Below are 18015 nucleotides of genomic sequence, written 5' to 3'. Positions count from 1 at the left end.
GTACTTGGTACTTATAAATATTATTTTTGACTTTCTGAAAAGGTCTCAGTGACACTTATGAAGACCCTACGTTTTCACATTTTTTTCAATGAATTCCAAGTCGTATATTTATTGGTACCTGACGATATATGTCGATTTTTATGATCAGACTTAGAATTAAAAATTCAAAATATGAGGTACTTGGTACTTATAAATATTTTTTTTGACTTTCTGAAAAGGTCTCAGTGACACTTATGAAGACCCTACGTTTTCACATTTTTTTCAATGAATTCCAAGTCTAATATTTATTGGTACCTGACTAACCTGACGATATATGTCGAATTTTATGATCAGACTTAGAATTAAAAATTCAAAATATGAGGTACTTGGTACTTATAAATATTTTTTTTGACTTTCTGAAAAGGTCTCAGTGACACTTATGAGGACCCTACGTTTTCACATTTTTTTCAATGAATTCCAAGTCGTATATTTATTGGTACCTGACGATATATGTCGATTTTTATGATCGGACTTAGAATTAAAAATTCAAAATATGAGGTACTTGGTACTTATAAATATTATTTTTGACTTTCTGAAAAGGTCTCAGTGACACTTATGAAGACCCTACGTTTTCACATTTTTTTCAATGAATTCCAAGTCGTATATTTATTGGTACCTGACGATATATGTCGATTTTTATGATCGGACTTAGAATTAAAAATTCAAAATATGAGGTACTTGGTACTTATAAATATTTTTTTTGACTTTCTGAAAAGGTCTCAGTGACACTTATGAAGACCCTACGTTTTCACATTTTTTTCAATGAATTCCAAGTCGTATATTTATTGGTACCTGACGATATATGTCGATTTTTATGATCGGACTTAGAATTAAAAATTCAAAATATGAGGTACTTGGTACTTATAAATATTTTTTTTGACTTTCTGAAAAGGTCTCAGTGACACTTATGAAGACCCTACGTTTTCACATTTTTTTCAATGAATTCCAAGTCTAATATTTATTGGTACCTGACTAACCTGACGATATATGTCGATTTTTATGATCAGACTTAGAATTAAAAATTCAAAATATGAGGTACTTGGTACTTATAAATATTTTTTTTGACTTTCTGAAAAGGTCTCAGTGACACTTATGAGGACCCTACGTTTTCACATTTTTTTCAATGAATTCCAAGTCTAATATTTATTGGTACCTGACTAACCTGACGATATATGTCGATTTTTATGATCAGACTTAGAATTAAAAATTCAAAATATGAGGTACTTGGTACTTTTTTGACTTTCTGAAAAGGTCTCAGTGACACTTATGAAGACCCTACGTTTTCACATTTTTTTCAATGAATTCCAAGTCGTATATTTATTGGTACCTGACGATATATGTCGATTTTTATGATCAGACTTAGAATTAAAAATTCAAAATATGAGGTACTTGGTACTTATAAATATTTTTTTTGACTTTCTGAAAAGGTCTCAGTGACACTTATGAAGACCCTACGTTTTCACATTTTTTTCAATGAATTCCAAGTCGTATATTTATTGGTACCTGACGATATATGTCGATTTTTATGATCAGACTTAGAATTAAAAATTCAAAATATGAGGTACTTGGTACTTATAAATATTTTTTTTGACTTTCTGAAAAGGTCTCAGTGACACTTATGAAGACCCTACGTTTTCACATTTTTTTCAATGAATTCCAAGTCGTATATTTATTGGTACCTGACGATATATGTCGATTTTTATGATCAGACTTAGAATTAAAAATTCAAAATATGAGGTACTTGGTACTTATAAATATTTTTTTTGACTTTCTGAAAAGGTCTCAGTGACACTTATGAAGACCCTACGATTTCACATTTTTTTCAATGAATTCCAAGTCTAATATTTATTGGTACCTGACTAACCTGACGATATATGTCGATTTTTATGATCAGACTTAGAATTAAAAATTCAAAATATGAGGTACTTGGTACTTATAAATATTTTTTTTGACTTTCTGAAAAGGTCTCAGTGACACTTATGAGGACCCTACGTTTTCACATTTTTTTCAATGAATTCCAAGTCGTATATTTATTGGTACCTGACGATATATGTCGATTTTTATGATCGGACTTAGAATTAAAAATTCAAAATATGAGGTACTTGGTACTTATAAATATTTTTTTTGATTTTCTGAAAAGGTCTCAGTGACACTTATGAAGACCCTACGTTTTCACATTTTTTTCAATGAATTCCAAGTCGTATATTTATTGGTACCTGACGATATATGTCGATTTTTATGATCAGACTTAGAATTAAAAATTCAAAATATGAGGTACTTGGTACTTATAAATATTTTTTTTGACTTTCTAAAAAGGTCTCAGTGACACTTATGAAGACCCTACGTTTTCACATTTTTTTCAATGAATTCCAAGTCTAATATTTATTGGTACCTGACTAACCTGACGATATATGTCGATTTTTATGATCAGACTTAGAATTAAAAATTCAAAATATGAGGTACTTGGTACTTATAAATATTTTTTTTGACTTTCTGAAAAGGTCTCAGTGACACTTATGAAGACCCTACGTTTTCACATTTTTTTCAATGAATTCCAAGTCGAATATTTATTGGTACCTGACGATATATGTCGATTTTTATGATCGGACTTAGAATTAAAAATTCAAAATATGAGGTACTTGGTACTTATAAATATTTTTTTTGACTTTCTGAAAAGGTCTCAGTGACACTTATGAAGACCCTACGTTTTCACATTTTTTTCAATGAATTCCAAGTCGTATATTTATTGGTACCTGACGATATATGTCGATTTTTATGATCAGACTTAGAATTAAAAATTCAAAATATGAGGTACTTGGTACTTATAAATATTTTTTTTGACTTTCTAAAAAGGTCTCAGTGACACTTATGAAGACCCTACGTTTTCACATTTTTTTCAATGAATTCCAAGTCTAATATTTATTGGTACCTGACTAACCTGACGATATATGTCGATTTTTATGATCAGACTTAGAATTAAAAATTCAAAATATGAGGTACTTGGTACTTTTTTGACTTTCTGAAAAGGTCTCAGTGACACTTATGAAGACCCTACGTTTTCACATTTTTTTCAATGAATTCCAAGTCGTATATTTATTGGTACCTGACGATATATGTCGATTTTTATGATCAGACTTAGAATTAAAAATTCAAAATATGAGGTACTTGGTACTTATAAATATTTTTTTTGACTTTCTGAAAAGGTCTCAGTGACACTTATGAAGACCCTACGTTTTCACATTTTTTTCAATGAATTCCAAGTCGTATATTTATTGGTACCTGACGATATATGTCGATTTTTATGATCAGACTTAGAATTAAAAATTCAAAATATGAGGTACTTGGTACTTATAAATATTTTTTTTGACTTTCTGAAAAGGTCTCAGTGACACTTATGAAGACCCTACGTTTTCACATTTTTTTCAATGAATTCCAAGTCGTATATTTATTGGTACCTGACGATATATGTCGATTTTTATGATCAGACTTAGAATTAAAAATTCAAAATATGAGGTACTTGGTACTTATAAATATTTTTTTTGACTTTCTGAAAAGGTCTCAGTGACACTTATGAGGACCCTACGTTTTCACATTTTTTTCAATGAATTCCAAGTCGTATATTTATTGGTACCTGACGATATATGTCGATTTTTATGATCGGACTTAGAATTAAAAATTCAAAATATGAGGTACTTGGTACTTATAAATATTATTTTTGACTTTCTGAAAAGGTCTCAGTGACACTTATGAAGACCCTACGTTTTCACATTTTTTTCAATGAATTCCAAGTCGTATATTTATTGGTACCTGACGATATATGTCGATTTTTATGATCAGACTTAGAATTAAAAATTCAAAATATGAGGTACTTGGTACTTATAAATATTTTTTTTGACTTTCTGAAAAGGTCTCAGTGACACTTATGAAGACCCTACGTTTTCACATTTTTTTCAATGAATTCCAAGTCTAATATTTATTGGTACCTGACTAACCTGACGATATATGTCGATTTTTATGATCAGACTTAGAATTAAAAATTCAAAATATGAGGTACTTGGTACTTATAAATATTTTTTTTGACTTTCTGAAAAGGTCTCAGTGACACTTATGAGGACCCTACGTTTTCACATTTTTTTCAATGAATTCCAAGTCGTATATTTATTGGTACCTGACGATATATGTCGATTTTTATGATCGGACTTAGAATTAAAAATTCAAAATATGAGGTACTTGGTACTTATAAATATTATTTTTGACTTTCTGAAAAGGTCTCAGTGACACTTATGAAGACCCTACGTTTTCACATTTTTTTCAATGAATTCCAAGTCGTATATTTATTGGTACCTGACGATATATGTCGATTTTTATGATCGGACTTAGAATTAAAAATTCAAAATATGAGGTACTTGGTACTTATAAATATTTTTTTTGACTTTCTGAAAAGGTCTCAGTGACACTTATGAAGACCCTACGTTTTCACATTTTTTTCAATGAATTCCAAGTCGTATATTTATTGGTACCTGACGATATATGTCGATTTTTATGATCAGACTTAGAATTAAAAATTCAAAATATGAGGTACTTGGTACTTATAAATATTTTTTTTGACTTTCTGAAAAGGTCTCAGTGACACTTATGAAGACCCTACGTTTTCACATTTTTTTCAATGAATTCCAAGTCTAATATTTATTGGTACCTGACTAACCTGACGATATATGTCGATTTTTATGATCAGACTTAGAATTAAAAATTCAAAATATGAGGTACTTGGTACTTATAAATATTTTTTTTGACTTTCTGAAAAGGTCTCAGTGACACTTATGAAGACCCTACGTTTTCACATTTTTTTCAATGAATTCCAAGTCGTATATTTATTGGTACCTGACGATATATGTCGATTTTTATGATCGGACTTAGAATTAAAAATTCAAAATATGAGGTACTTGGTACTTATAAATATTATTTTTGACTTTCTGAAAAGGTCTCAGTGACACTTATGAAGACCCTACGTTTTCACATTTTTTTCAATGAATTCCAAGTCGTATATTTATTGGTACCTGACGATATATGTCGATTTTTATGATCAGACTTAGAATTAAAAATTCAAAATATGAGGTACTTGGTACTTATAAATATTTTTTTTGACTTTCTGAAAAGGTCTCAGTGACACTTATGAAGACCCTACGTTTTCACATTTTTTTCAATGAATTCCAAGTCGTATATTTATTGGTACCTGACGATATATGTCGATTTTTATGATCGGACTTAGAATTAAAAATTCAAAATATGAGGTACTTGGTACTTATAAATATTTTTTTTGACTTTCTGAAAAGGTCTCAGTGACACTTATGAAGACCCTACGTTTTCACATTTTTTTCAATGAATTCCAAGTCGTATATTTATTGGTACCTGACGATATATGTCGATTTTTATAATCAGACTTAGAATTAAAAATTCAAAATATGAGGTACTTGGTACTTATAAATATTTTTTTTGACTTTCTGAAAAGGTCTCAGTGACACTTATGAAGACCCTACGTTTTCACATTTTTTTCAATGAATTCCAAGTCGTATATTTATTGGTACCTGACGATATATGTCGATTTTTATGATCAGACTTAGAATTAAAAATTCAAAATATGAGGTACTTGGTACTTATAAATATTTTTTTTGACTTTCTGAAAAGGTCTCAGTGACACTTATGAAGACCCTACGTTTTCACATTTTTTTCAATGAATTCCAAGTCGTATATTTATTGGTACCTGACGATATATGTCGATTTTTATGATCGGACTTAGAATTAAAAATTCAAAATATGAGGTACTTGGTACTTATAAATATTTTTTTTGACTTTCTGAAAAGGTCTCAGTGACACTTATGAAGACCCTACGTTTTCACATTTTTTTCAATGAATTCCAAGTCGTATATTTATTGGTACCTGACGATATATGTCGATTTTTATGATCAGACTTAGAATTAAAAATTCAAAATATGAGGTACTTGGTACTTATAAATATTTTTTTTGACTTTCTGAAAAGGTCTCAGTGACACTTATGAAGACCCTACGTTTTCACATTTTTTTCAATGAATTCCAAGTCGTATATTTATTGGTACCTGACGATATATGTCGATTTTTATGATCGGACTTAGAATTAAAAATTCAAAATATGAGGTACTTGGTACTTATAAATATTTTTTTTGACTTTCTGAAAAGGTCTCAGTGACACTTATGAAGACCCTACGTTTTCACATTTTTTTCAATGAATTCCAAGTCGTATATTTATTGGTACCTGACGATATATGTCGATTTTTATGATCAGACTTAGAATTAAAAATTCAAAATATGAGGTACTTGGTACTTATAAATATTTTTTTTGACTTTCTGAAAAGGTCTCAGTGACACTTATGAAGACCCTACGTTTTCACATTTTTTTCAATGAATTCCAAGTCTAATATTTATTGGTACCTGACTAACCTGACGATATATGTCGATTTTTATGATCAGACTTAGAATTAAAAATTCAAAATATGAGGTACTTGGTACTTTTTTGACTTTCTGAAAAGGTCTCAGTGACACTTATGAAGACCCTACGTTTTCACATTTTTTTCAATGAATTCCAAGTCGTATATTTATTGGTACCTGACGATATATGTCGATTTTTATGATCAGACTTAGAATTAAAAATTCAAAATATGAGGTACTTGGTACTTATAAATATTTTTTTTGACTTTCTGAAAAGGTCTCAGTGACACTTATGAAGACCCTACGTTTTCACATTTTTTTCAATGAATTCCAAGTCGTATATTTATTGGTACCTGACGATATATGTCGATTTTTATGATCAGACTTAGAATTAAAAATTCAAAATATGAGGTACTTGGTACTTATAAATATTTTTTTTGACTTTCTGAAAAGGTCTCAGTGACACTTATGAAGACCCTACGTTTTCACATTTTTTTCAATGAATTCCAAGTCGTATATTTATTGGTACCTGACGATATATGTCGATTTTTATGATCGGACTTAGAATTAAAAATTCAAAATATGAGGTACTTGGTACTTATAAATATTATTTTTGACTTTCTGAAAAGGTCTCAGTGACACTTATGAAGACCCTACGTTTTCACATTTTTTTCAATGAATTCCAAGTCGTATATTTATTGGTACCTGACGATATATGTCGATTTTTATGATCGGACTTAGAATTAAAAATTCAAAATATGAGGTACTTGGTACTTATAAATATTATTTTTGACTTTCTGAAAAGGTCTCAGTGACACTTATGAAGACCCTACGTTTTCACATTTTTTTCAATGAATTCCAAGTCGTATATTTATTGGTACCTGACGATATATGTCGATTTTTATGATCAGACTTAGAATTAAAAATTCAAAATATGAGGTACTTGGTACTTATAAATATTTTTTTTGACTTTCTGAAAAGGTCTCAGTGACACTTATGAAGACCCTACGTTTTCACATTTTTTTCAATGAATTCCAAGTCTAATATTTATTGGTACCTGACTAACCTGACGATATATGTCGATTTTTATGATCAGACTTAGAATTAAAAATTCAAAATATGAGGTACTTGGTACTTATAAATATTTTTTTTGACTTTCTGAAAAGGTCTCAGTGACACTTATGAGGACCCTACGTTTTCACATTTTTTTCAATGAATTCCAAGTCGTATATTTATTGGTACCTGACGATATATGTCGATTTTTATGATCGGACTTAGAATTAAAAATTCAAAATATGAGGTACTTGGTACTTATAAATATTATTTTTGACTTTCTGAAAAGGTCTCAGTGACACTTATGAAGACCCTACGTTTTCACATTTTTTTCAATGAATTCCAAGTCGTATATTTATTGGTACCTGACGATATATGTCGATTTTTATGATCGGACTTAGAATTAAAAATTCAAAATATGAGGTACTTGGTACTTATAAATATTTTTTTTGACTTTCTGAAAAGGTCTCAGTGACACTTATGAAGACCCTACGTTTTCACATTTTTTTCAATGAATTCCAAGTCGTATATTTATTGGTACCTGACGATATATGTCGATTTTTATGATCGGACTTAGAATTAAAAATTCAAAATATGAGGTACTTGGTACTTATAAATATTATTTTTGACTTTCTGAAAAGGTCTCAGTGACACTTATGAAGACCCTACGTTTTCACATTTTTTTCAATGAATTCCAAGTCGTATATTTATTGGTACCTGACGATATATGTCGATTTTTATGATCGGACTTAGAATTAAAAATTCAAAATATGAGGTACTTGGTACTTATAAATATTTTTTTTGACTTTCTGAAAAGGTCTCAGTGACACTTATGAAGACCCTACGTTTTCACATTTTTTTCAATGAATTCCAAGTCTAATATTTATTGGTACCTGACTAACCTGACGATATATGTCGATTTTTATGATCAGACTTAGAATTAAAAATTCAAAATATGAGGTACTTGGTACTTATAAATATTTTTTTTGACTTTCTGAAAAGGTCTCAGTGACACTTATGAGGACCCTACGTTTTCACATTTTTTTCAATGAATTCCAAGTCGTATATTTATTGGTACCTGACGATATATGTCGATTTTTATGATCGGACTTAGAATTAAAAATTCAAAATATGAGGTACTTGGTACTTATAAATATTATTTTTGACTTTCTGAAAAGGTCTCAGTGACACTTATGAAGACCCTACGTTTTCACATTTTTTTCAATGAATTCCAAGTCGTATATTTATTGGTACCTGACGATATATGTCGATTTTTATGATCGGACTTAGAATTAAAAATTCAAAATATGAGGTACTTGGTACTTATAAATATTTTTTTTGACTTTCTGAAAAGGTCTCAGTGACACTTATGAAGACCCTACGTTTTCACATTTTTTTCAATGAATTCCAAGTCGTATATTTATTGGTACCTGACGATATATGTCGATTTTTATGATCAGACTTAGAATTAAAAATTCAAAATATGAGGTACTTGGTACTTATAAATATTTTTTTTGACTTTCTGAAAAGGTCTCAGTGACACTTATGAAGACCCTACGTTTTCACATTTTTTTCAATGAATTCCAAGTCGTATATTTATTGGTACCTGACTAACCTGACGATATATGTCGATTTTTATGATCAGACTTAGAATTAAAAATTCAAAATATGAGGTACTTGGTACTTATAAATATTTTTTTTGACTTTCTGAAAAGGTCTCAGTGACACTTATGAAGACCCTACGTTTTCACATTTTTTTCAATGAATTCCAAGTCGTATATTTATTGGTACCTGACGATATATGTCGATTTTTATGATCAGACTTAGAATTAAAAATTCAAAATATGAGGTACTTGGTACTTATAAATATTATTTTTGACTTTCTGAAAAGGTCTCAGTGACACTTATGAAGACCCTACGTTTTCACATTTTTTTCAATGAATTCCAAGTCGTATATTTATTGGTACCTGACGATATATGTCGATTTTTATGATCAGACTTAGAATTAAAAATTCAAAATATGAGGTACTTGGTACTTATAAATATTTTTTTTGACTTTCTGAAAAGGTCTCAGTGACACTTATGAAGACCCTACGTTTTCACATTTTTTTCAATGAATTCCAAGTCGTATATTTATTGGTACCTGACGATATATGTCGATTTTTATGATCGGACTTAGAATTAAAAATTCAAAATATGAGGTACTTGGTACTTATAAATATTTTTTTTGACTTTCTGAAAAGGTCTCAGTGACACTTATGAAGACCCTACGTTTTCACATTTTTTTCAATGAATTCCAAGTCGTATATTTATTGGTACCTGACGATATATGTCGATTTTTATAATCAGACTTAGAATTAAAAATTCAAAATATGAGGTACTTGGTACTTATAAATATTTTTTTTGACTTTCTGAAAAGGTCTCAGTGACACTTATGAAGACCCTACGTTTTCACATTTTTTTCAATGAATTCCAAGTCGTATATTTATTGGTACCTGACGATATATGTCGATTTTTATGATCGGACTTAGAATTAAAAATTCAAAATATGAGGTACTTGGTACTTATAAATATTATTTTTGACTTTCTGAAAAGGTCTCAGTGACACTTATGAAGACCCTACGTTTTCACATTTTTTTCAATGAATTCCAAGTCGTATATTTATTGGTACCTGACGATATATGTCGATTTTTATGATCAGACTTAGAATTAAAAATTCAAAATATGAGGTACTTGGTACTTATAAATATTTTTTTTGACTTTCTGAAAAGGTCTCAGTGACACTTATGAAGACCCTACGTTTTCACATTTTTTTCAATGAATTCCAAGTCGTATATTTATTGGTACCTGACGATATATGTCGATTTTTATGATCGGACTTAGAATTAAAAATTCAAAATATGAGGTACTTGGTACTTATAAATATTTTTTTTGACTTTCTGAAAAGGTCTCAGTGACACTTATGAAGACCCTACGTTTTCACATTTTTTTCAATGAATTCCAAGTCGTATATTTATTGGTACCTGACGATATATGTCGATTTTTATAATCAGACTTAGAATTAAAAATTCAAAATATGAGGTACTTGGTACTTATAAATATTTTTTTTGACTTTCTGAAAAGGTCTCAGTGACACTTATGAAGACCCTACGTTTTCACATTTTTTTCAATGAATTCCAAGTCGTATATTTATTGGTACCTGACGATATATGTCGATTTTTATGATCGGACTTAGAATTAAAAATTCAAAATATGAGGTACTTGGTACTTATAAATATTATTTTTGACTTTCTGAAAAGGTCTCAGTGACACTTATGAAGACCCTACGTTTTCACATTTTTTTCAATGAATTCCAAGTCGTATATTTATTGGTACCTGACGATATATGTCGATTTTTATGATCAGACTTAGAATTAAAAATTCAAAATATGAGGTACTTGGTACTTATAAATATTTTTTTTGACTTTCTGAAAAGGTCTCAGTGACACTTATGAAGACCCTACGTTTTCACATTTTTTTCAATGAATTCCAAGTCTAATATTTATTGGTACCTGACTAACCTGACGATATATGTCGATTTTTATGATCAGACTTAGAATTAAAAATTCAAAATATGAGGTACTTGGTACTTTTTTGACTTTCTGAAAAGGTCTCAGTGACACTTATGAAGACCCTACGTTTTCACATTTTTTTCAATGAATTCCAAGTCGTATATTTATTGGTACCTGACGATATATGTCGATTTTTATGATCAGACTTAGAATTAAAAATTCAAAATATGAGGTACTTGGTACTTATAAATATTTTTTTTGACTTTCTGAAAAGGTCTCAGTGACACTTATGAAGACCCTACGTTTTCACATTTTTTTCAATGAATTCCAAGTCGTATATTTATTGGTACCTGACGATATATGTCGATTTTTATGATCAGACTTAGAATTAAAAATTCAAAATATGAGGTACTTGGTACTTATAAATATTTTTTTTGACTTTCTGAAAAGGTCTCAGTGACACTTATGAAGACCCTACGTTTTCACATTTTTTTCAATGAATTCCAAGTCGTATATTTATTGGTACCTGACGATATATGTCGATTTTTATGATCAGACTTAGAATTAAAAATTCAAAATATGAGGTACTTGGTACTTATAAATATTTTTTTTGACTTTCTGAAAAGGTCTCAGTGACACTTATGAGGACCCTACGTTTTCACATTTTTTTCAATGAATTCCAAGTCGTATATTTATTGGTACCTGACGATATATGTCGATTTTTATGATCGGACTTAGAATTAAAAATTCAAAATATGAGGTACTTGGTACTTATAAATATTATTTTTGACTTTCTGAAAAGGTCTCAGTGACACTTATGAAGACCCTACGTTTTCACATTTTTTTCAATGAATTCCAAGTCGTATATTTATTGGTACCTGACGATATATGTCGATTTTTATGATCAGACTTAGAATTAAAAATTCAAAATATGAGGTACTTGGTACTTATAAATATTTTTTTTGACTTTCTGAAAAGGTCTCAGTGACACTTATGAAGACCCTACGTTTTCACATTTTTTTCAATGAATTCCAAGTCTAATATTTATTGGTACCTGACTAACCTGACGATATATGTCGATTTTTATGATCAGACTTAGAATTAAAAATTCAAAATATGAGGTACTTGGTACTTATAAATATTTTTTTTGACTTTCTGAAAAGGTCTCAGTGACACTTATGAGGACCCTACGTTTTCACATTTTTTTCAATGAATTCCAAGTCGTATATTTATTGGTACCTGACGATATATGTCGATTTTTATGATCGGACTTAGAATTAAAAATTCAAAATATGAGGTACTTGGTACTTATAAATATTATTTTTGACTTTCTGAAAAGGTCTCAGTGACACTTATGAAGACCCTACGTTTTCACATTTTTTTCAATGAATTCCAAGTCGTATATTTATTGGTACCTGACGATATATGTCGATTTTTATGATCGGACTTAGAATTAAAAATTCAAAATATGAGGTACTTGGTACTTATAAATATTTTTTTTGACTTTCTGAAAAGGTCTCAGTGACACTTATGAAGACCCTACGTTTTCACATTTTTTTCAATGAATTCCAAGTCGTATATTTATTGGTACCTGACGATATATGTCGATTTTTATGATCAGACTTAGAATTAAAAATTCAAAATATGAGGTACTTGGTACTTATAAATATTTTTTTTGACTTTCTGAAAAGGTCTCAGTGACACTTATGAAGACCCTACGTTTTCACATTTTTTTCAATGAATTCCAAGTCTAATATTTATTGGTACCTGACTAACCTGACGATATATGTCGATTTTTATGATCAGACTTAGAATTAAAAATTCAAAATATGAGGTACTTGGTACTTATAAATATTTTTTTTGACTTTCTGAAAAGGTCTCAGTGACACTTATGAAGACCCTACGTTTTCACATTTTTTTCAATGAATTCCAAGTCGTATATTTATTGGTACCTGACGATATATGTCGATTTTTATGATCGGACTTAGAATTAAAAATTCAAAATATGAGGTACTTGGTACTTATAAATATTATTTTTGACTTTCTGAAAAGGTCTCAGTGACACTTATGAAGACCCTACGTTTTCACATTTTTTTCAATGAATTCCAAGTCGTATATTTATTGGTACCTGACGATATATGTCGATTTTTATGATCAGACTTAGAATTAAAAATTCAAAATATGAGGTACTTGGTACTTATAAATATTTTTTTTGACTTTCTGAAAAGGTCTCAGTGACACTTATGAAGACCCTACGTTTTCACATTTTTTTCAATGAATTCCAAGTCGTATATTTATTGGTACCTGACGATATATGTCGATTTTTATAATCAGACTTAGAATTAAAAATTCAAAATATGAGGTACTTGGTACTTATAAATATTTTTTTTGACTTTCTGAAAAGGTCTCAGTGACACTTATGAAGACCCTACGTTTTCACATTTTTTTCAATGAATTCCAAGTCGTATATTTATTGGTACCTGACGATATATGTCGATTTTTATGATCGGACTTAGAATTAAAAATTCAAAATATGAGGTACTTGGTACTTATAAATATTATTTTTGACTTTCTGAAAAGGTCTCAGTGACACTTATGAAGACCCTACGTTTTCACATTTTTTTCAATGAATTCCAAGTCGTATATTTATTGGTACCTGACGATATATGTCGATTTTTATGATCAGACTTAGAATTAAAAATTCAAAATATGAGGTACTTGGTACTTATAAATATTTTTTTTGACTTTCTGAAAAGGTCTCAGTGACACTTATGAAGACCCTACGTTTTCACATTTTTTTCAATGAATTCCAAGTCGTATATTTATTGGTACCTGACGATATATGTCGATTTTTATGATCGGACTTAGAATTAAAAATTCAAAATATGAGGTACTTGGTACTTATAAATATTTTTTTTGACTTTCTGAAAAGGTCTCAGTGACACTTATGAAGACCCTACGTTTTCACATTTTTTTCAATGAATTCCAAGTCGTATATTTATTGGTACCTGACGATATATGTCGATTTTTATAATCAGACTTAGAATTAAAAATTCAAAATATGAGGTACTTGGTACTTATAAATATTTTTTTTGACTTTCTGAAAAGGTCTCAGTGACACTTATGAAGACCCTACGTTTTCACATTTTTTTCAATGAATTCCAAGTCGTATATTTATTGGTACCTGACGATATATGTCGATTTTTATAATCAGACTTAGAATTAAAAATTCAAAATATGAGGTACTTGGTACTTATAAATATTATTTTTGACTTTCTGAAAAGGTCTCAGTGACACTTATGAAGACCCTACGTTTTCACATTTTTTTCAATGAATTCCAAGTCGTATATTTATTGGTACCTGACGATATATGTCGATTTTTATGATCAGACTTAGAATTAAAAATTCAAAATATGAGGTACTTGGTACTTATAAATATTTTTTTTGACTTTCTGAAAAGGTCTCAGTGACACTTATGAAGACCCTACGTTTTCACATTTTTTTCAATGAATTCCAAGTCGTATATTTATTGGTACCTGACGATATATGTCGATTTTTATAATCAGACTTAGAATTAAAAATTCAAAATATGAGGTACTTGGTACTTATAAATATTTTTTTTGACTTTCTGAAAAGGTCTCAGTGACACTTATGAAGACCCTACGTTTTCACATTTTTTTCAATGAATTCCAAGTCGTATATTTATTGGTACCTGACGATATATGTCGATTTTTATGATCAGACTTAGAATTAAAAATTCAAAATATGAGGTACTTGGTACTTATAAATATTTTTTTTGACTTTCTGAAAAGGTCTCAGTGACACTTATGAAGACCCTACGTTTTCACATTTTTTTCAATGAATTCCAAGTCGTATATTTATTGGTACCTGACGATATATGTCGATTTTTATGATCGGACTTAGAATTAAAAATTCAAAATATGAGGTACTTGGTACTTATAAATATTTTTTTTGACTTTCTGAAAAGGTCTCAGTGACACTTATGAAGACCCTACGTTTTCACATTTTTTTCAATGAATTCCAAGTCGTATATTTATTGGTACCTGACGATATATGTCGATTTTTATAATCAGACTTAGAATTAAAAATTCAAAATATGAGGTACTTGGTACTTATAAATATTTTTTTTGACTTTCTGAAAAGGTCTCAGTGACACTTATGAAGACCCTACGTTTTCACATTTTTTTCAATGAATTCCAAGTCGTATATTTATTGGTACCTGACGATATATGTCGATTTTTATAATCAGACTTAGAATTAAAAATTCAAAATATGAGGTACTTGGTACTTATAAATATTATTTTTGACTTTCTGAAAAGGTCTCAGTGACACTTATGAAGACCCTACGTTTTCACATTTTTTTCAATGAATTCCAAGTCGTATATTTATTGGTACCTGACGATATATGTCGATTTTTATGATCAGACTTAGAATTAAAAATTCAAAATATGAGGTACTTGGTACTTATAAATATTTTTTTTGACTTTCTGAAAAGGTCTCAGTGACACTTATGAAGACCCTACGTTTTCACATTTTTTTCAATGAATTCCAAGTCGTATATTTATTGGTACCTGACGATATATGTCGATTTTTATGATCGGACTTAGAATTAAAAATTCAAAATATGAGGTACTTGGTACTTATAAATATTTTTTTTGACTTTCTGAAAAGGTCTCAGTGACACTTATGAAGACCCTACGTTTTCACATTTTTTTCAATGAATTCCAAGTCGTATATTTATTGGTACCTGACGATATATGTCGATTTTTATAATCAGACTTAGAATTAAAAATTCAAAATATGAGGTACTTGGTACTTATAAATATTTTTTTTGACTTTCTGAAAAGGTCTCAGTGACACTTATGAAGACCCTACGTTTTCACATTTTTTTCAATGAATTCCAAGTCGTATATTTATTGGTACCTGACGATATATGTCGATTTTTATGATCAGACTTAGAATTAAAAATTCAAAATATGAGGTACTTGGTACTTATAAATATTTTTTTTGACTTTCTGAAAAGGTCTCAGTGACACTTATGAAGACCCTACGTTTTCACATTTTTTTCAATGAATTCCAAGTCGTATATTTATTGGTACCTGACGATATATGTCGATTTTTATGATCGGACTTAGAATTAAAAATTCAAAATATGAGGTACTTGGTACTTATAAATATTTTTTTTGACTTTCTGAAAAGGTCTCAGTGACACTTATGAAGACCCTACGTTTTCACATTTTTTTCAATGAATTCCAAGTCGTATATTTATTGGTACCTGACGATATATGTCGATTTTTATAATCAGACTTAGAATTAAAAATTCAAAATATGAGGTACTTGGTACTTATAAATATTTTTTTTGACTTTCTGAAAAGGTCTCAGTGACACTTATGAAGACCCTACGTTTTCACATTTTTTTCAATGAATTCCAAGTCGTATATTTATTGGTACCTGACGATATATGTCGATTTTTATGATCAGACTTAGAATTAAAAATTCAAAATATGAGGTACTTGGTACTTATAAATATTTTTTTTGACTTTCTGAAAAGGTCTCAGTGACACTTATGAAGACCCTACGTTTTCACATTTTTTTCAATGAATTCCAAGTCGTATATTTATTGGTACCTGACGATATATGTCGATTTTTATGATCGGACTTAGAATTAAAAATTCAAAATATGAGGTACTTGGTACTTATAAATATTTTTTTTGACTTTCTGAAAAGGTCTCAGTGACACTTATGAAGACCCTACGTTTTCACATTTTTTTCAATGAATTCCAAGTCGTATATTTATTGGTACCTGACTAACCTGACGATATATGTCGATTTTTATGATCAGACTTAGAATTAAAAATTCAAAATATGAGGTACTTGGTACTTTTTTGACTTTCTGAAAAGGTCTCAGTGACACTTATGAAGACCCTACGTTTTCACATTTTTTTCAATGAATTCCAAGTCGTATATTTATTGGTACCTGACGATATATGTCGATTTTTATGATCAGACTTAGAATTAAAAATTCAAAATATGAGGTACTTGGTACTTATAAATATTTTTTTTGACTTTCTGAAAAGGTCTCAGTGACACTTATGAAGACCGCAAGTCCATACACAAAGTCGCTTAAAAAACTTAAATATATTAAATTTAAATGTCCGCGGGTTGAAAACACCAGATAAATTTACCGAGTTTGAAAATTTTATTCGAAGCCTGCAAGTACGCCCAGATTTAATAGTAATAACTGAACATTGGCTTGACTCATGTGAAATTAAAACCTTCCATTTGGAGGGTTACGATCTAATAGCTTACTTTGGCCGAAACATAAAAAAGTTTGAAAGAGGTGGAGTACTTATCTTAAAAAATAAACTTCTGAAAGCTACAGCAAAAAATATAAAAATTTTTTCTAAAGAGATGTTTTTTGAATTCTGTGCAAGCAAATTAATAATGCAGTCCGAAAATATTAATATTATTGGTGTCTATCGGCCGAGTAATTCAAAGTCAAATAGTAAAATTCCAGAATTTCTTGAACACATTGATTCAGTTCTTATGCAAAACAGGTTTTGTGGTCATACAATATTAGCAGGAGACTTTAATATCGATCTGATGGTTAATGACGAAAATTGTACAAAACTTAAAGAAATCGTAAAATTACATAACCTAACCTTGCTAAATGAAAATAAAATAACTAGAGTAAATAAAAATGGGGGAACCTTACTAGATCATGTTTATGCAAATTTTAACTTGGAGAGCACATTTAACATAATTCCAGTTTTGTTCTCAGACCACAGTGCTGTGTCAGTATCAGTTAAACTGCCAGTAGAGAAAATTAAAGACACTTTCAAATATATAAGAAGTTACACTGAAGAGAATTATCTGAATCTTTTCTCCC

Source organism: Neocloeon triangulifer, unplaced genomic scaffold, assembly GCF_031216515.1.
Source record: "Neocloeon triangulifer isolate White Clay Creek 2 clone unplaced genomic scaffold, ASM3121651v1 ptg000022l, whole genome shotgun sequence".
Classification (NCBI taxonomy): domain Eukaryota; kingdom Metazoa; phylum Arthropoda; class Insecta; order Ephemeroptera; family Baetidae; genus Neocloeon; species Neocloeon triangulifer.
Note: the sequence above shows the minus strand (reverse complement) of the source record.